This window comes from Zalophus californianus, chromosome 16, assembly GCF_009762305.2.
Source record: "Zalophus californianus isolate mZalCal1 chromosome 16, mZalCal1.pri.v2, whole genome shotgun sequence".
Taxonomy (NCBI): Eukaryota; Metazoa; Chordata; class Mammalia; order Carnivora; family Otariidae; genus Zalophus; species Zalophus californianus.
In genome coordinates, this window is record NC_045610.1 from 23,612,169 (window position 1) to 23,632,959 (window position 20,791).

A 20,791-nucleotide genomic window follows, 5' to 3' on the forward strand; every position below is an offset into this window, starting at 1 on the left:
GTTTTGACACATGTTAAACTGCAACTATAAATAAAAATCTTTGGGCCTGTATTTACATATATTAAAGCTGTTCTTAAGATAATAGGATGATTTTTATAATCCCTTACTCTTCAAATCAGCTTTTGTTCATACAGAGAGGACGCAAGCGTTAGACTGGACGTCTAGGTTGATGGTAGCTAGGTTCTGGCTCCGGTTCCGTCTCAAATTCTCCAGAAGTCCTGGGGTCCTTCTTTTGTGGACTCAGGGTCTCCCCGCCTGTCAGCTGAGGAGTTTGGACCACGGGGTCTGGCTCTTAGTTCTGAGGCTGCAACTCAATGGGGTTTTGAAATACCACTTTACCTCCAGGATTTTATTCTAAGCAAATTGGATATATTTCTACCATGTAAAATACATGTGACTCTGCAGCCTGACTGGCCTCCCAAACCCACAGACTTAGGGCCACAGCTGGAAAGAACTCAAGTCTTTGTTTTAAACACCCGTGTCTGTTCCCACCAAGAGAAAATTCTAAACTCCTCAAGTATCATTGGCCATGGTGAATGTGCAAAATTCAGCACTACAAAGGAACCACATTCCTGAGAGGTTTCTTTCCATGTTTGTAACGGTGAAATGTGTGCCCTGAAAGAGGCCTTAGCAAGCATGGAGGCCCAGAGAGGTTAATCAACTTGCCCAGGATCACACAGGAAGCAGGAGGGAATGAGGACGGAGACTTAAGTCTCCTCACTCCCAGCCTGGTCGGGACTCCTGCACGTGTGTGCCCTCAGGAGTTAGAAACGCTCACCTTTTGGATTTATCTTTCCCCATTTGCCTACACCCTTTTACAGGGCATGGAAATGTTGAGTTTTGTTTTTTAGAGTTCCAGCTTGGTGAAATTCACTAGAGAAGTGGATATTGATTAAAAACTCCCGGTCGCCTAATCTGTAGGAGAGTTTCACAGAAAAAATGTTCGGAGCTGTCTCTTCCTTGTCCCCAGAAGCTAGGAGTAACTAGGGACAAAAGAGGGAAAGGCAGCCTGGACACCTCAGGAGCCAAGCAGGTGCAGCCTCGGGTGGAGATGTCTGTGCCGACATCCTAAGTTTGAATCAGAGCAGGGCCCTGGCGTGCTGGTGGAGCTTGGGCCTCTGGAAAACAAGTTGGAGTAAAACCAAACCTGGGTATGTCCCATAGCGTCCCCTGATCGCTCATCTTTGGGAAAGGGACTCCCATTTCGAGCATTCTCAAGTGTTTGAGCTGCCAACACATCTGTCTGCCAAAGTCAGGGCTCGTGCACAAAGTGCCACACCTCTACTCAAACGCACTTGAATTTGGGGATCATGTCTGCTACATGTCCTCTGGGGAGGGAAGGCAGGGCCTGGAGGCAAGGACAAGAGCTGTCAGCTGGAGCGGGCAGAAATTATGCAGAGTCTGAGAGAAGCCAGCCTGGCTCGGAGGGTAAGGCACACCAGCTGTGAGCCCGGCTTCACTGCTATCAAGCTGTATGACCCCGGCAGGAAACTTCTCCTGTTTCCTCATCCATGAGATGGGGAGAATCCTACCTCCTGAAAGCATTGCCGAGGGGACTGGAGGAGAGAGTTCCCTTCCTCCACCCCTTTCCTTAGCAGGCTCTCTATTGAGAGATTGCCGCCATTTGCTGAGCACCCATTAGCCCATCTTATCCTCACAACTGAAAGCGTTGAAAGATGTGGTGTCCAAGGTAGGATGCCACTTTGACACCCAAGCCTCCCCCTGTCCCAAACCGATTAATACCATCGCTCGTGAGACAGCCACGTGGCATGTGGCTCACTGTGCATTCTCTGGCATCTGTCGGGTGACTTCCATCTTCCCTCACGTCCGTTCCCAGTGTCCTCTCCTGTAGATGACGCCTATCCCTAACCCTCCTAAGTAGGAAGAGCAGCGTCCCATATCTGAAAGAGGAGGGGCCATGCTGGCCGTGGCAAAATTCCGTGTCTTCAGCCCTACATGCCCCCTTCTTGTCTTCTCCATACACACAGCCACCCAGTTAGTTCACACCATCCTCATATGGACACTCTGGGCCATCAACAAGGTTTGGGTGCAGAAGGTACCTGTCGGATGTCAACCTGGCTCTGCTGCCCGCTGCCAATCCACTCTCTCGCTCTGAGCCTCAGTTTGCTCATTGGCAGAAAGAAGGATCTGGATGAGGTGTCTCTCAAGGGCCACTCCAGCTCAAATCCTGTGTGGCTAGCGTGTGACAAAAAGAGTTTTCTTCCACCAGAGAATGCTGCTTTTTCTAGCTCCCAAATGTAACAAGGACCCTCCACTCCTTCTAGGTAGTTCGGACTTTCTTTAAAAAGATCTCATTTTCCCAGGTTTCTGAGGCCCCCTGCCACTCAGAAGCCAGAATTATCCCAATGTCAGCAGCTGAAAAAAAATCAGATCAAAAAGCATCCCCGTGCCTCAACTGAACACAATTTCTGCTTTGAACCCTATGCCAAGTCTAGGGCTTATCAGCCCGAGTATGTGTGATTACCATATGGAAGAACTCTCTTGGATCATATTTAAAAGAATCCTCTTTTCAATTTAGATAAGAAAAACACCCAGTCCTCCAGAAAATACATATAAATTCCTCTCTAAATGTCCAGACAGATTTATGCCCCATAGAAGATGTAATTATCTCCTGCTAGGATAAAGGAATCTTCCTGCTATCAGGGAGAGCCAAGAAGCCAGAACGTTCTGCTCGAGACTGCAGCAGGGCCACCACAGAAGGTTGTCCAAGTTGTTCACTGCGCAAGAGTGATGAGGAAGGAGGGAGGCGGAGGGGGGGAGGGTGACTTAAATCCAGCCTGTACTTCACCAGTCAAGCCTGGTGTCCAGTGCAAGATTATGTCAGTTCAAAGGGAGGTGCATGTATCTTTTTATAATTCAGCAAAGGCCTTTGCCAGAGTGCCTGTTGCAGGGTTTCTGAGCAGATTTGCTTTTCCTTTATAACACTCAGGTTGCACTTTGCAGTAATGCGTGTAGGTGATATGATTTGCCTCTGTGTGCTGACTAGCCTGTAAGCTATGTGAGGTTAGGCTGTGTTGGGTTTTGCTCTTGTATCCCTAGGACAGCGTCTGGGGCACAAGGCACGAGCTAGGAATGGATGAAAACAATCTGAACCGAAGGCCATGGGTCTTGCTCTTCTGCATCCCTTTCTGCCAGACCTAGGGGGGTGTCTGGGCACAATGGCATGTGGTCTCCATGACCTAAGCCCCATGCCCAGGCCCAGGGGACACAGACTAGACAAGAGATACCCAATCCTGGCCTGGCATCCAAAACACACGTGAAGACTTAAAAACACAGCTTCCCAAGCCTCGCCCGCAAGAGATTCAGGCGTCTAGGATTTATATTTTTAACAAGGTCCTCCAGGTGATGCTAAATTGCCTGTCAGCGTTCAGAACCCACAGGTATTGTTGCAGTAGATGTAGGGAACCTTGGACACCAAAGAGAAGGAGCTTGAGGTCCAGCCAGAAGGTTCGTGGTAGGCTTTCTGGTGGAAATGATGCCTCAGCCAGGTCTCGGCAAACATGAGCTAGGTGAGAAAAGCAGGGAAGGGCATTTTGGGTGGAAGGAACCACATGAACAGAAACAGAAACAGGATACTGCAAGGGGTACACTTCTGGGGGGAGGGGAGGGGGACTGAATCAAAATGACCAGCACTGGGCTCCTGGTAGGCGGTCAAGCGTAAGTCACCCACGTTTCAGCCGGGCTCCCAGAACCCTTCTGGGTGGGAAGCCCGCGTTTCAGCAACCCCTATTTTTTTTTATTATGTTATGTTAATCACCATACATTACATCATTAGGGTTTTTTTGATAATTTTTTAAAATTTTTATTGTTATGTTAATCCCCATACATTACATCATTAGTTTTGGATGTAGTGTTCCATGATTCATTGTTTGTGCATAACACCCAGTGCTCCACGCAGAATGTGCCCTCTTTAATACCCATCACCAGGCTAACCCATCCCCCCACCCCCTCCCCTCTAGAACCCTCAGTTTGTTTCTCAGAGTCCATCATTTCTCATGGTTCGTCTCCCCCCTCCGATTCCCCCCCTTCATTTTTCCCTTCCTACCATCTTCTTCTTCTTCTTCAACATATAATGTATTATTTGTTTCAGAAGTACAGATCCGTGATTCATCAGTCTTACACAATTCACAGCGCTCACCATAGCACATACCCTCCCCAATGTCTATCACCCAGCCACCCCATCCCTCCCACCCCCCACCACTCCAGCAACCCTCAGTTTGTTTCCTGAGATTAAGAATTCCTCATATCAATGAGGTGATGTAGTACATGTCTTTCTCTGATTGACTTATTTCACTCAGCATAACACCCTCCAGTTCCATCCACGTCGTTGCAAATGGCAAGCTTTCCTTCCTTTTGATGGCTGCATAATATTCCATTGTGTATATATACCACATCTTCTTTATCCATTCGTCTGTCGATGGACATCTTGGCTCTTTCCACAGTTTGGCTATTGTGGACGTTGCTGCTATAAACATTGGGGTGCATGTACCCCTTCGGATCCCTACATTGTATCTTTGGGGCAAATAACCAATAGTGCAATTGCTGGGTCGTAGAGCAACCCCTATTTTTTAATGTGGCTTCCTTCCTATTTTTGGTTCCATTTGCCTTCTCGCTTTTTCTTATCCTTTCTCTAGTGAGACCGTGACCTCGTGGGATAGCCTCCCGAACCCTGTGCCATTGGGGCCCTGTTGCCAGGGGCTTCCTTGATAAATGGGCTTGATTTCAGAATTCCAAACTGTCCTGCCTAGAAATACGAGCTTGCTGCCGTTGGCAGAACGGCAGTACTCACAGACGCCACGCGCACCCCACGTGGCAGGAAAGGGTCTTTTTACTTGATGCAAAAGCAATGTCAAGAGTATGAAGTTCAGGCCCCAGAGGGGTCTGCAAGTCATGATTCATTCCTTTCTTTTTGGGGCCCGGAATGGGGTGGTCACGTTGGGAATGGCCGAGGGGATGCAGCTGGGGTGGGAGGACAGATCCCCAGAGACCTGCCTTCACTGGAGTGCGAGCCGTCCCCAAGCGAGGTGCCGCAGGCTGTAGGCACCACCCACCCCACACCCCACTCCGGACTCCCAGCTAGCCTTGCGCATCTTTCCATCGCCTTCTGTCTCCTTCCTGTCCTCCCCTCCCATACGGCTCGGCCGACGGGCCTGGGCTGCGTTGGCAGGCTGATACTCCCTCCTAACTGGACTTTTCACACTGGACGTTTCCCATAAGCTCAGCTGTTGTCTGTAAAGGTCTTCTAAGACCAGCGAATCTGCTGCAGAGAGGAGAGTGCCTGGCACAGTTTGCGTCTCTGTTCTGTCCAGCCGGCCTCTTGCAAAGCCGAGCGGATGTGAGGCTCGAGGCCTCCGCACCAAGCTGCCGACCAGGCGTCTTCTGCGCGACGCCCCGTGCCACAGTTCAGTGCCACCCCACCGAAGCCTGAACTATCTTGTCTGCCGTCCGGTTATCAATTAATCTCCTGTCATCAGTGATTAACTTAGTCAAGCCACAGGAGCTGCTGAACCAAAACAGCCCCTTGGGGTGAGTCTCCAACATCGTGCGGCGTGTGGAGCTGCCTGTGACCCTCACCCCTCTGGCCCTTGTGCTGTGTCAGCAGGGGATCAGGGACAGCCAGGGACAGGGGTCCCGCTCGGGGCACTGCCGCTCCGGAGCGCTGCCCGCAGTCCTCAGAGTGCAGATCCTCATTGCAAGCTTCTAGGTTCTGTTTTCTCTGTGTGTCTGTCTGCCAAGAAGCTCTAAAAGTGGGGTTGGGCAGGCCTATTCTCTGGGGGCATACGTCATGTGACTCCAACCCCCTGAGACCGATATGGAAGAAAAGGGAGCCAAATTGTGGGATGTGCTAGGTGTTGAGGAGACCAGGGCTCATCTCTTCGACCATATGTTGTTGTAGCAGGAAGAAGCCTTGGAGGTCACTGGTTCCAGATTCTATGGACACCGAGAAAGAGGGCTTGACTCACCCAAGGGGAGAGGAAGAACAAATGTCCAGTTCTGCTTATATGTCAGATAAAAGCTTTCTTCACCACGGTGGGGGCAGGGGACATACAAATCTCTGGAAAAAAAGGCCAGGGGATCCCTTCCATATACCACTTTCATCACATGAGGGTCTCAAAAGTAAAGCTTCTCTGTTGTTGTTGTTTTTCTGAGTAATCCTGGCTGACTTGGTCTCACTTCTTGGTTGTAGGGCTTCTCACAGCAGTTTAAAAATGATGCCTTTATTCACCTCTGTGGCCGTCCCCCTATAACCCATAATCCCAGTCTAACCACGAGAAACCTACAAAAACAGACGAACCCCGACTGGGGGACATTCTACAAGGAACCTGACCAGTACCCTTCAAAACTGTCAAGGTCATCCAAAACAAGGGAAGCCTGAGAAAGCATCTCAGACCAGAGGGGCCTCAGGAGACGTGGTGATTAAAGGCACTGTGGGATCCTGGAACAGGAAAAGGCCATTAGGGAAAAACCAGTGAAATCTGAATTAAGGGTAGAGTTTAGCTGACCATTCTGTAACAATCCTGGCTCCCTCTCTGGAAGGAATGCACCTTCGTATGTGAGACGGTCACAGCAGGGGAAACTGGGTGATGGGTAGACAGGAATTCTGGACTATCTTCATAACTTCTCAGCAAATCTAAACCTGTTTTAAAATAAAGGATTCATTTAAAAAGATTGTACATGGTGCTTCTCAATTTACATCAGGCTGGAACCTTTATCAGATGCTTAACAACAGTGCCTGTCACACAGTAGGTGTGGAGTAATAAGCATCTGAGAGAGAAAAGCAGGAACAAGGGAAGGAAGGAGGAATGGAGAAGAGAGGCAAGAAGCAAGAGGAAGAGAGAGGAAGCAGGACACGGAAGCACGAGATGCAGAAGGAAACGTAGCCATCCAGCCAGGGGTGTCCAATGAAACAGAACGTGCAATATTCATATCATGGGGTTTGTTGGGCCATAGAAAAGGATTGAAGCGCTGATCTGTGCTCCAGGGTGGACAAACCTTGGTCACACGATGCTAAGCAAAAGAAGCCAGACACGGAAGACCACATATTGCATGATTCCATTTACGTGGAATGTCTAGAAAAGGCAAACGCACGGAATAGAAAGTAGATTGGTGGTTGCCGGGGACTGGGGGCAGGAGGGAATGGGGAGTGGTGGCTAATGGGGATGGGCTTCCTTTTGGGGAGCGATGAAAGTGTTCTGTGAGTAGACAGTGCTGAGGGTCACACGACCTTGCGAATATACTAAAATGGTTAAAGTTGCCCACTTCAAACGGTGCATTTTATGGTATGTGAGTTATATAATAAATTAAAAAATAGAATGAAAATGTTTAGAAGGAAATACAACATGATCTATACTTTCAAGGAGCTCACAGTGTGCTGGACACTTTCAGTCCCAGTGATTGGAAGCCTTTCCCCTTGTCTGTAAGCTTTGTGGGCGTGGGAGTCCTGGATAGTTAGCCATTTTATCCCCAGCACCCTCGCCCCTAGTAGACTCTCAAGAAGTGCTTGCTGAATGAAAGAATGAGTGTTTTCAGTCCTCTGACAGCCAGGGGAGGTCACAGAGGAGAAGCTAAAGGTGTTCAGGAAAATCTAAGGTGCTCAGAAAAACCACAGGCTGTGAAGTGGACAAGATTTACCATCCCAGGGCGCCTGGGTGGCTCAGTTGGTTAAGCGACTGCCTTCGGCTCAGGTCATGATCCTGGAGTCCCGGGATCGAGTCCCACATCGGGCTCCCTGCTCAGCAGGGAGTCTGCTTCTCCCTCTGACCCTCTTCCCTCTCGTGCTCTCTATCTCTCATTCTCTCTCAAATAAATAAATAAAATCTTTAAAAAAAAAAAAAAAAGATTTACCATCCCGCAACACCGTGCGGATTTTCAGAGCCCTCCCAGAGAGGCATCCGTGCCCTCCTGAGTCCCCAAGCAAAACCCTGCAGAGGCACCTCCTTCCGGCCTGCTGCCTGCCTCACGTGCCCTGGGACCCCTTCCTCTTGGACACCCACACACTCAAACTGGGGAAGCTCTGCTCAGCCCAGGGAGCTCATGGTCTAGAGAAAGGGATGTGTCTGCACACCCCCCCCAACCCACCGCTTCTGATGGAGTGTGCTGAGCAGAACAGAGGCCTGAGCAAAAGGAGCTGGGCGGCCTGGAGGGAGCAATTCACGACCCCCCAGCAGAGGCAGGTCACGAAAAGTTTGGCAGAGAGGAGGGGACATCATTTCGGCATGAGGAACAAATTGATTCTGAAATACGGTTTTTGTGTTGGTAACATCTCCACTCCTTAGTTCACAAACGGTTGTTTGTTTTCTCGTTCGCCCTCCACAGATCCTTAGGGATAGCCTAGAATATCATCACCAAAGCCCCACTAAGACCCAAGGTGACTCAGCTCCTCAAAGGTAAGTGTCATAAAAAACGAACACTGCTTTTGGACGCCTTGAGCCAGCCAGAAGGAAGTGAGTAATTTTTAAAATCTGGTTTCAAGTACCTCAAAACACCGGGTGACTGTAGCTGGAAACTGAGTGCCGTTGACACGTGAGGGACTTGGAAGTGAGCTCTCCATTCCAAGCGTGAGCTTAGAGGGGGAAGACACCCGCAGAACTGTGCGTTGTAACCTTGGCAGAATAGCAGAGAAGGAAGAACAAAGGCTTTGCTGTAAAAAACAGCCTTGCTGCTTACCAGCTGTGTCACCTGAGGAAACACGGGTTCTGAGCCTCGGTTTCCTTGTGTGGAACGTGGGGGTATGGTCCCCAGCCCTCTGAGCTGCTTTGAGAGTTAAAAAAAGATAACGCATGTAAAGCTTTCTGATTAATATCTGGCGAATAAGAGCCTTTTGATAAATTGCAGGTAATTTTTATCATTATTATTACAATTACTGTTATAATTATAGAGCTACTTGGTCAATCTGGAGGGTGTTTGAAAATAAATTTCTATCCAGAACTCCCTCTTAGTTTATTCTAAAATCTATTCAAAGAACAAATTGAGCTTTTATTCTGGGCTAAATTGCAAATGGAGTTTCTATATCATTTCATAATGAGTGTTTGTGATGAGATCACAGAACCACAGAAACAAAATTGGAGACAGAGAAGCTCCTGTGCCTTTCAACCTTCTCTGTAAAACAAAACAAAACAAAGCGTATAGGTCTCTGGATATACTGAGGAGGAGAGATTCTGTCCCTAAAACATCCCAAGCTTTAAAGGGAAATCTGATTTCAAAGTCCATCTCTTATTAAGTCTCCAGTGTCATATAATGCACTACTTTAGAGCAATGCCATGCAGATGCCTAACTCCCGTGATTTGAACAGAACAAGAAGGAGAAGAGATGGAGGAAGAGGGGGAGGGGAGATGAAAAGGGGAAGGCAGAGGCATTGGTATTTTGAAAAACTCCCCAGGTGATTCCAGCGTGCAGCCAGAGGCTCCTTGGATTGTGCCAGTTCCCTTTGGCACTTAAACACCATACCCCTGGGTAAACAGGAAACAGGAAATACTTGTTTCTCTATGTCTCCCTATGGGCACAGTTGGGTTTAATAAAATTGCACCAGCTTGACCTATATCGTACTAGATACTGCTGGCAGCCACGTGCTTATTATAAAACAATTACTAGGAACCTAGGAGCCCCAGTAGATCAAGGACTAGGCTGCACATTTGCATTTATGTGTTAATGGGGGAGCCCAAGGTCTCCGGTGGTGGGCGGGTGAGTGTTGCCCTTTAAACACAGGATGATTTACAAGGGACTATTTTTGCTGGACACTTTAAGCTGTTGACTGGATCACAGATACCACATCCAAAGAAAGTAAAAAAAAAAAAAAATTTAAAGAATCTTAAAAATGAAAGAGTTGTTTCTTTCCAGCTTTCTCGCATTGCGGTTTTCAAGTGATTTCCTGGTTTCCGCCTTTTTCATGTGGCCACTAGATGGCGCACAGTACAAAACATTAGCCCTGAAGTGGGGCTGCATTTATCACTTTGCAAAGGGAATCACAGGTAGGGTTGCCAGATTCAGCAAATAGAAATGGAAGACTCCCAATTAAACTTGAATTTCAGAGAAACGCATATTTCATGGGACACCACACTTACACTAAAAAATTACTTGTTGTTTATCTTAAAGTCAAATTTAAACAGGTGTCCTGTATTTCATCTGGCAGTCTTAACCCGAGGGGACTTTCGGGAGTAAGTAGATAATCCAGTGGGGCTCTCGGCTTTTTCAGATACTAGAATTCTTGGTGGCATACTTGGAATCAAAAGATTCAAAGCAACAGGAAATGAGCCAGCAATTATTACAACACAATCACAACAATTATAGTGTAGCAGTGTTTTCAGGGTCCAAGCCCCCTGACAGTTAACCCTTTACTCCCTGGTTTGCCCCATGCTATTGTGTGAGTCCAGCTGTCCCTGCCCTGATCACATCTCTTAAGTAATCAAGGCAAGTGCTGGGCTACTCCAGCAATCACTCTTGCTTTCTTGGCAATGGCTTGAGTGTGGCCTTGCCCTATGCCCTATGCCTCCTCACTCTTAAAGTAAGTTTACTGCCTTACTTTGAGAAATACAGTCTCAATGTTCAATCTGACAGAGAATGGCATAGATAGTCATTTGTAAGAAAAGTAAATGTTACATGTTGAACAAAATTTAGTGGCATACGTGTGAAGCTTGGTGCTGTGCCTCTTGCCAAGCTGACATTCCTTGGCCAGCCTCACGTTCAATCCCCCATGGAGAAGAAAAAAACAGAAACACCTGCATCCCGAGCTCTTTCTTGACATGAATTGGCCAATCTCCCTAGGGGACCACAAGCTTTCTACAGGAAGGGATCATCCTTATGGCTTCCTGCAGAGAAACACTGAAGGCGAACCTCGAATTCAGGGCACTGTACCCTGAATCAGTGTTGTACTCAACGCACTTTCTAGGCAGATTGGTTGCCCCAGTTCTATGATCCAAGTGCATCTGGTCTACCTGTAGGACAACTGTGTCCCTGAGAAGGAGAAGAAGACAGAAAGAAGGGAAAGGGGGAAGTATAAGTTAGCGATAGTTTGCAAAAGTTAACCTTAAAGACAATCCAACTAGAGCCCACCCTGATAACTAACTCTTCTCTATGGAGGGGGAGAGGAAGCCCTGATGGTCAGAAATCGGTCTCAAACCCACTGTTAGGGTTTTGATTCTTTCTCCTGCAGAATGAATGCTTGCAGGAGGAGATCCATGGGAGAGCACAATCCAGTCTCTTTTTTTCTCCCCACCCCAACGCTTCCCTAGATCTATTTCCTTCTAACAGCTTTACTGAGCTGCAATTCACACATTTCAAGTGTACAAATCAGTGGTTTTGGGTGTATTCACAGTGTCGTGCAACCAACAGTATAGTCAATTTTACAACATTTTCATCACCCCAAAAAGAAACCCTACACCCATCAGAGGCTACTCCCCCATTGCTCCCAGCCACCATCCCCAGCCCTAAGCAACCACTCACCTGCTTTGTGTCTCTATAAATTGGCCTACTCTGGCCATTTCATATATGTGGAATCATATAACATGGGTGTTTTGTGTCTGGCTTTTTTCATTGAGTATAAGGTCGAGATTCATCCAGGTTGTAGCACGTGTCAGGACCTCATTCTTTTTTCGGCTAATATTCCATTGTAGGGATATCCCACATTTTATGTACCCATTTATCAGTTCATGGACGTTTGGGTTGTGTTCACTTTTTGGCTATTATGAATAATGCTGCTATGAACCTTCATGTACCCATTCACAATCTATTCTGTGACTCCGCTTCAGGTCTTGTAAACACATTGAGAAGAGTCAACTCTCTTTCTTGCTCCTAGAAATTCATTCACAGTAGAGCAGCCCCATGGGGATGCTGCCTCCACCATAAGAACAAAAAGAGAATATTCATTTAACTGGGGGAAAGGAGACACTCAGTGCAGGGGTGCTGGGGACCTCTTCTGGGTAGATTCTTTTTTTAAAGATTTTATTTATTTGAGAGAGAGAGAGCATGAGCAGGGGTAGGGGTAGGGATAGGGGTAGGAGCAGAGGGAGAAGCAGACTCCCCACCGAGCAAGGAGCCCAATGTGGGGCTCGATCCCAGAACCCCCGGATCATGACCTGAGGTTAACTGACTGAACCACCCAGGTGCCCCTCTTCTGTGTGAATTCTTAACAAGGTACGTGAGTTCTTAGGCTCTGAGGAGTTTAGAGAACATTACGAGGTTTTCCATCTGCAGAATGGGTACATGATCCCTTTGCCTCCTCCGGGCAGCCTATAACTAACACATCCACATCTAAGGAAATGTAGGTCCTAAAGCAACACCATGTTTGGATAGCTTGCTAAGAATGGTCAGACAATGGCATGTTTGGGAAATTTTTGCCCTCTGAGATATCCTGAATTCCTTAGGTCAACACATGGATAAACATGAAAAAGAAAAGAGCCTACATTTTTCAGACTTTCCCCCACCACCCTCAAGGCATAACGGTCTTAAGAGAGGAAGCTGAGCACTCCTTCTTGGGAGGGGAAGGGAGGAATCAAGATTGATTGAAGTGAGTCATCCTTACTCCCCTGCTGAGAGGTTCCTACCCTGGGAACTCTGCACATCTGCATGGATTCATTCCACACAACTTACTGGGCACTTTCTGTGTGCCAAGTGCTGCAGATAAAAATACCACATCGTTTTGCAAGCGAGGAAACTGAGATTCAGAGTTCCCAAGATAACATAGCAAATGATGCCACTGAGATTTTACCCAAGTCTGACCACAGAGGAGCCATCATAGAAACTTCAGCAATGATTAAAATGCAGCCCCAGGGCACTGAGGTGGCTCAGTCGGTGAAGCTCCCACTTGTAATCTCAGCTCAGGTCTCACTCTCAGGGTTGTGAGTTCAAGCCCCATTGTCCTACATTAAAAAAAAAAAAAATGCAGTCCCTACTTCTCAAGGTTATAAGCTAGTGAGAACAGATAAATACATAAAAAATGAAAAAGAGATTATTAGTACTAGAGGTGAGAAGCACAGAGAAATCATGGGGTAAAACCAAGGGCACTGAAGCCGGTGGTGGGTGGGAGAGCACAAGGTTTCCCCAAGAAGATGAAGTTTGAAAGACAAGAAAGAATCTTCCAGGGAAAGGAGGGGAAGAAGGGCTTCCTTGCCGAGAGAGAGCAGTCGCTACAAAGGCTTCACTATGGCGGAGAGCTTTAAGGAGCACGGGGTGTTATACGCAAACAGTGAATCATGGAACAACACTACATCAAAAACTAATGACGTAATGTGTGGTGATTAACATAACATAATAAAATAAAATTTAAAAAAATGTTTAAAAAAGTCTGTAAAAAGATCAGCGATTGGAGGAGTGGCTATGAGTGGCCATCCAGAGTGGCGACAGACGGGCAGAGATCACTAACAAAGGGCCGTTTATATCACGCTGAAATTTGGGTTTTTTTCTGAAATTTACGTGGAGCCATTGGAGGATTTTAACCTGAAGGGGGAAGTAATCTAAAATTTTACCAAGTCTACTTGAGCAACATTGTGAAAGATGGATTGGAAGGAGCACAAGTAAATGCTAAAAATACTCAAAAACCTCTTCCAGACCTGCTCCATCCTGAACCACTTGTCGTCCAGGAGAGATGCACTGTGCTCACGGTAGCACTTCCAGGTTGCACAACAGTTTCCCTCAGAACTTTGTAGGCATGGTGTGGTCGTCTTGCAGTGACACCTGTCTGCTTGTCTTCCCTTTGATCTCACACTTAAGAATCGTCTTGTGCTTCACATCCTCTTGAACACAATCCGTCAGTGGCACTGGCCTTCTTCTTGTTCCTTGACCATGTCAAGCTTGCACCTCTCTGCTCCTTTCCTCGTCCTGAAATTTTCTTCCCCAACCCACTCATGGCTGACATCACTTCTCTCAGATCTGAGCTCAAGTGTCCGCTCTCAGAGAGGCCTCCCCTTGGCAACGTAGCTAAACTAGCAAATACTAGATGTGCAAAAAAATATGTATCGCATTAATTAAAAATCATTAGTTATTTCGAACTAGGATTCTGTGAGAATGTTTCAGAAAGGAGGTAGTATTTGGACTAGGCCAAATTCACAGTCTAATTCATTTTTGATTAGCTATCTGTAGGGAAAAAAGGTGAACCTCAAATCCCTACCTCATATAAGACATAGAAATATATTCAGATTTATTCAGACGGCTTATAAATCTGAATGTAAAAGGAAAACTAATAAATATTCTAGAATAAAACAAAATGTCTTCATCACCTTGGAGGATGGCAGATTCTTGAATAGAACACACAAAGTACTAATATACAGTAAACTGGGGCACCTGGGTGGCACAGTCGGTTAAGCGTCCAACTCTTGGTTCCAGCTCAGGTCCTGATCTCAGGGTTGTGAGATTGAGCCCCATGCTCAGCAGGGGGTCTGCTTAAGCCTTTCTCTCCCTCTCCCTCTGCCCAGCTCTCTCTCTCAAATAAATAAATCTTTTAAAAATTTTTAGAAAATAAAACAATCAAGTGGACTATATTAAAATTTAAAACTTCCCTTCGTCAAAAGACACCATTAAGGGGCACCTGGGTGGCTCAGTTGGTTAAGCGACTGCCTTCGGCTCGGGTCATGATCCTGGAGTCCCGGGATCGAGTCCCACGTCGGGCTCCCTGCTCAGCGGGGAGTCTGCCTCTCCCTCTGACCCTCCCCCCCATGCTCTCTCTCTCTCATTCTGTCTGTCAAATAAATAAATAAAATCTTAAAAAGAAAAGACACCATCAAGAGAGTGAAAAGGCAAGTGAGAAAGATATTTGCAATATATGGTACCCAAAGACTGCTTTTCAGAATAAAGAACTTTCACAATTAATAAGAAAAAGGAAGACAACACAATAGAAAAGTGGGCAAAAGATTTGAACAGACACTGCCCAAAAATAAACATATGCAAATAGTGCTCAATTTCACTGGTTCCCAGAGAATGCAAATTCAAAGCACAATTCGGTACCGCCACACACTCAGCACCCCAGTCCGTGTGCTGCCGTAAGAAAGCAGCACAGACAGAGGGGCTTATAAACAGCAGACATTCAGTTCTCACAGTTCGGGAGGCTGGGAAGTCCCGCAGTGTAGGTGTGGGTCTGGTGTTTGGTGAGGACTCACGTTCTGGGGCATAGACTGCACTCTCTAGCTGTCACCTTGGCAGAGGATGTCTCTGGGGCCACTTTTTTTTTTCATTTTTTTTTATTATGTTATGTTAATCACCATACATTACATCATTAGTTTTTGATGTAGTATTCCATGATTCATTGTTTGCATATAATACCCGGTGCTCCGTGCAATATGTGCCCTCCTTAATACCCATCACCAGGCTAACCCATCCCCCCACCCCCCTCCCCTCTAGAACCCTCAGTTTGTTTTTCAGAGTCCATAGTCTCTCATGGTTCGTCTCCCCCTCCAATTTCCCCCCCTTCATTCTTCCCCTCCTGCTATCTTCTTCTTCTTCTTTTTTTTAACATATAATATATTAGTTTCAGAGGTACAGATCTGTGATTCAACAGTCTTGCACAATTCACAGCGCTCACCATAGCACATACCCTCCCCAATGTCTATCACCCAGCCACCCCATCCCTCCCACCCCCCCCCACCACTCCAGCAACCCTCAGTTTGTTTCCTGAGATTAAGAATTCCTCATATCAGTGAGGTCCTATGATACATGTCTTTCTCTGATTGACTTATTTCGCTCAGCATAACACCCTCCAGTTCCAACCACGTCGTTACAAATGGCAAGATCTCATTCCTTTTGATGGCTGCATAATATTCCATTGTGTATATATACCACTTCTTCTTTATCCATTCATCTGTCGATGGACATCTTGGCTCTTTCCACAGTTTGGCTATTGTGGACGTTGCTGCTATAAACATCGGGGTGCACGTACCCCTTCGGATCCCTACATTTGTATCTTTGGGGTAAATACCTAGTAGTGCAATTGCTGGATCATATGGTAGCTCTATTTTCAACTGTTTGAAGAACCTCCATACTGTTGTTTCCCAGAGTGGCTGCATCTGGGGCCACTTTTATAAGGGCACCAATCCTGTCCTCACCTCCTAAAGCCCCTACCTCTATGTAGCATCATATTGGGGATTAGGTTTCAACCTATGAACGGGGGAGGGGAATGCATTCAGGCCATAATATTCACCAAACGTGGCTAAAATGAAAGAGAGAAACAATGCCAAATGTGGGCAAGTGATTGGCGCTCCTAGGACTCTCATATTCTGTGGTGGGTGTATATTTATCAACCCCTTTGGAAGTAGCCATTGAAGCTAAATATATGCACACCCTATGACTTAGCAATCCTTACTCCTGGGTAAATACCAATAGAATCGTGTGCATATATTCATCAAAAGATATTTACCAAAAGAATGTTCACAGCAGAACTACTAGTAATAGCCTAAAGCAGAAAGCTGCTAAAATATCCCTCAACAGTAGAATGGATAAATAAATCACGATATAGTCATAAAATGGAATGCTATTTAGCAATGCTAATAAATGAACTATTATTACATGTGAAAACATGGATGAACCTCATAAACATATATTTAGTAAAAGAAGCAATACACAAAAGATTTTATATTTTATGATTCCATTGATATAAAATTCAAAAACAGGCAAAACTATGAGTTTAAAATCAAGGTATTAGTTATCATTGCTCTCTACTGGGGGTGGGTGGGCAGTGAGGGACTGGGCACCAGGGGGATTTCTGGAGTGCTATTGTTTTAACTCTTTATCTAGGTGCTGGACATGTAGGTATATTCACTTTGTGAAAATCCCTCAATGTGTACACTAATGATTTGCACACTTCTCTGTATGCATGTTATATTTCAATTAAGTGTTTGCTAAAAAAATTATTGTGGTGATTAAATAAGGTAATAAATTACTCGGTTCAGTGACTGTTATGTGGCGAACACCCACTAAATGTTCATTTAAATTTCATAGTATAGTGACCAGTGACCATGATGAGCCAAAGTGAGATACTCATTTAGCAGTATAAAAAGTAAATTTAAAAAACTGGGTCATGGGACACCTGGGTGGCTCAGTCGGTTAAATGTCTCACTCTTGGTTTCGGCTCAGGTCATGATCTCAGGATCGTGAGACGGAGCTCCATGCTCAGCATGGAGCCTGCTTAAGATTCTCTTTCTCCTTCTCTCTCTCCCCTTAAAAAAACAAAAACAAAAACTAGGTCACACCCAGTAGGATGGCTATAATCAAAAACAAAAAACAAACAAACAAGCAAAAAAAACCAGAAAATAAGTGTTGGCAAGGATGTGGAGAAATTGGAAATCTTGTACAACATGGATGGTAATGTAAAATGGGGCAGCCACGGTGGAAAATGGATGGCAGATCCTCAAAAAAATCAACACAGAATTAGCAAATGACCCAGTAATTTCACTTCTGAGTATATACTTGAAAGCATGGAAAACAGGAACTTGAACAGAAATTTGTACACCAAAATGCAAAGCAGCATGGTTCACAGTCGCCAAAAGCGGGAAAAAAACACAGATGTCCACCAGTGGACTCATGGGAAAACAGAATGTGGTACATACATACAACAGAATAGTATTCAGCCTTAAAAAGGAATGAAATTCTGACACATGCTACAGCATAGATGAATCTTGAAGACGTGAGATAAGCAAGACACACAAGGACAGATATTGTTACAAAAAACATCCTTTCCCGACTGCTCTGCAATATTATTTTTGTCATAAATTAATACATTAAGTCACCTATACAGGTCAGTCTATTTCCAGACTCTTCCCTTAATCTATTTGTCTATCTTTGGGTCGAAACTGTTGGAGGGGCCGTAGCCTTACATCATGTTATATGGTAGTGTGACCCTTTAGCTCTGTTCTTTGACATTGTCTTGCCTGTTCTTGGCCCTTTTTACTTCCTTATATATTTTATTTTATTTATTTATTTTTTTGCAAATTTCTTGTTGGCTTTAATTCTACTACAGAACACCAGTGTATCAAATTTCATTTCTTGATCTTAGAGGGTCTTGAAGCTTTGAGAAGGAAGTAACAGGAGGAGCAAAGAGCTAGTTCAGATATTAAACAAATACCTTTTTCTTAGTAAGACTACAGAGCCTAAAAGGTCAAATCGCTTTTCTTTTTTTTTAATTTTATTTTATTATGTTATGTTAATCCCCATACATTACATCATTAGTTTTTGATGTAGTGTTCCATGATTCATTGTTTGTGCATAACACCCAGTGCTCCACGCAGAACGTGCATAACACCCAGTGCTCCATAACTCTTTAATACCCATCACCAGGCTAACCCATCCCCCCACCCCCTCCCCTCTAGAACCCTCAGTTTGTTTCTCAGAGCCCATAGTCTCTCATGGTTCCTCTCCCCCTCAGATTCCCCCCCTTCATTTTTCCCTTCCTACTATCTTCTTTTTTTTTTATTTCCTTATATATTTTAGACTCACTCTGCTTAGCAACTTCCATTCTTTTAAAAGATTGTATTTATTTGAGAGAGAGAGAGAGAGAGAATGAATGGGGGGAGGGGCAGATGGAGAGGGAGAAGCAGACTCCCCCCTGAGCTGGGAGCCTGAGGGGCGGGGCTCCATCTCAGGACCCCAGTATCATCACCAGATCCAAAGGCAGACACTTAACCACTAAGCCACCCAGGTGCCCCTCAACTTCCATTTTAAAAATGCTGGGAGTTTGACTGGGATTACATGAAATCTACTAATTGATTGGAGGAGAATAGCTGCCCTTTGAATTAGGAGCTATTATTATCCCCATTATCGAGATGAGAAAACTGAGGTTTGGAGAGAGTCCGTAACTGGCCCGAGGTCACATGGCCAGGGTTCAAATCCAGTGCTGCACTACTCTGTCTGACTTCAGAGGCTTTGTGTTGAACTGTTCCTTCCAAGTAGACTGAAGTATTCCTACGACTTCTGTCACTACCTGGACATAAAGCCTCAAGGACAGAGATTATGCCATCCATGTTTCTATCTCCTCAGCTCCTAGACGGTACCGAGGACCAAAGTGCACAGTAAATATCCATTATGTGAGGGTGCCTGGGTGGCTCAGACTGTTAAGCGTCTGTCTTCGGCTCAGGTCATGATCCCAGGGTCCTGGGATCGAGTCCCGCATCGGGCTCCCTGCTCCTTGGGAGCCTGCTTCTCCCTCTGCCCCTCTCTGTCTCTCATGAATGAATGAGTGAAATCTTAAAAAAAAAAAAAATCCATTATGTGATTTGTCAAATCAGTGAATGAGTGAAGGAATGAATCACTAGCTTCTGAGAACACAATTATATGTTGACAGCTAAATGTATTTGTATTGGCCCCTTAGATACAAACACCTGAAATAAACAAGCAAAGCTAACATCTAAAGCTAACATCAACTAAAGCAAAAGTTTGTTTTGTTACATTTTAACCCCCAAGCGCCTAAATCTTACCACAGTAAATCAGATTCAATGTGGAATTCTGTCCCTGAAGGTGACATCCAAGGGCAAGTGTTGGCTGGGAACACTCATCCGGCTCCTTAACATCCGCCTTACTGCTGTAGATTTCCTCCAGACCTCCACCCAGCATATTTAACACCCGCCTAACTGCTGTAGATTTCCTCCAGACCTCTATCCAGCATGTTCTGGCTGTGCCAGCTGCCAGGACCAAATTGCTGCAACCACCACAGAGCCATGTGATCAGTGCTGCTGGGAGGGAGGGGAGTTTGTGGGATTCCCACTGCTCTGTATCCACTTCTCCTCTCGAACAGCAACCTTGTTTCCTTTATTGGAATGATCTCTGCTGCACCAAGCATAGTAGTCTGGTGGGGCCTCCCTACCCCCAGGTGGGCAAGTGACCCAAGCCTGACCAGTCTGATGCTCCTTGCCTGGGAAGAGGATCTGGAGCAGAGAGCAAATAAGCAGGGACTGGTTACAGCACTGACTGACCAGGGCAGCTCCTCCAAGGAGATCACTGTTGATGTTCCTCAACCATAACCTCGTCTCCAGTCAGTTCTCTGAGCGCCCCCAGTAGCCTGCCAGCAAATTTCTTCTCTGCTTAAGTGAGTTTGAGTCACAACCAAAAGATTCCTAACTGATAACAGAATCTAATACCATAAGAGGGGTGTTACAAGGCTAAGCTGAGAGATTTGGGTGAAGGAAAGAATTAATAAGAGCATTTAGTAGTTCTTTTTTATGTTAGAGTAAACAGTGGGTTAACCTGCTGCCTGTTAAGCCTCAAGACTCCTACTGTGTGCTTCCGGAGGCTTTAACATTAAAAGATATTGTAGGAAAATTTCCAAATTTTGGAATGTGTGCTGGTAACTTCTTCAGCAAGGTCTCCCAAGAATGATTAAATTAAACTGAACCTGATCCATCCAAAAGTAAGAGAGGGAAAAAACAGATTTGCTAAGAGTTGCCTTTTTGCCGATGGTCTGCAGTTAAATTGTCTGAGAGTCCAGGAAAATCTCAATTCTCTACCCTCAAATCAAAGTTGGCAGAAGAAAGTTACTTAGAAGAAGAAAGTTAGGGATGCCTGAGTGGCTCAGTCGGTTAAGCATCTGCCCTCGGCTCGGGTCATGATCTCAGGGTCCTGGGATCGAGTCCTGCATCGGACTTCCTGCTCAGCGAGGAGCCTGCTTCTCCCTCTGCCTGCTGTTCCCCCTGCTTGTGCTTGCTCTCTCTGATAAATAAATAAATAAAATTTAAAAAGAAAAGAAGAAGAAGAAGAAAAGAAGAAAAGAAGAAGAGAAGAGAAGAAGAAGAGAAGAAGAAGAGAAGAAGAGAAGAAGAAGAAGAGAAGAGAAGAAGAAGAGAAGAAGAAGAGAAGAAGA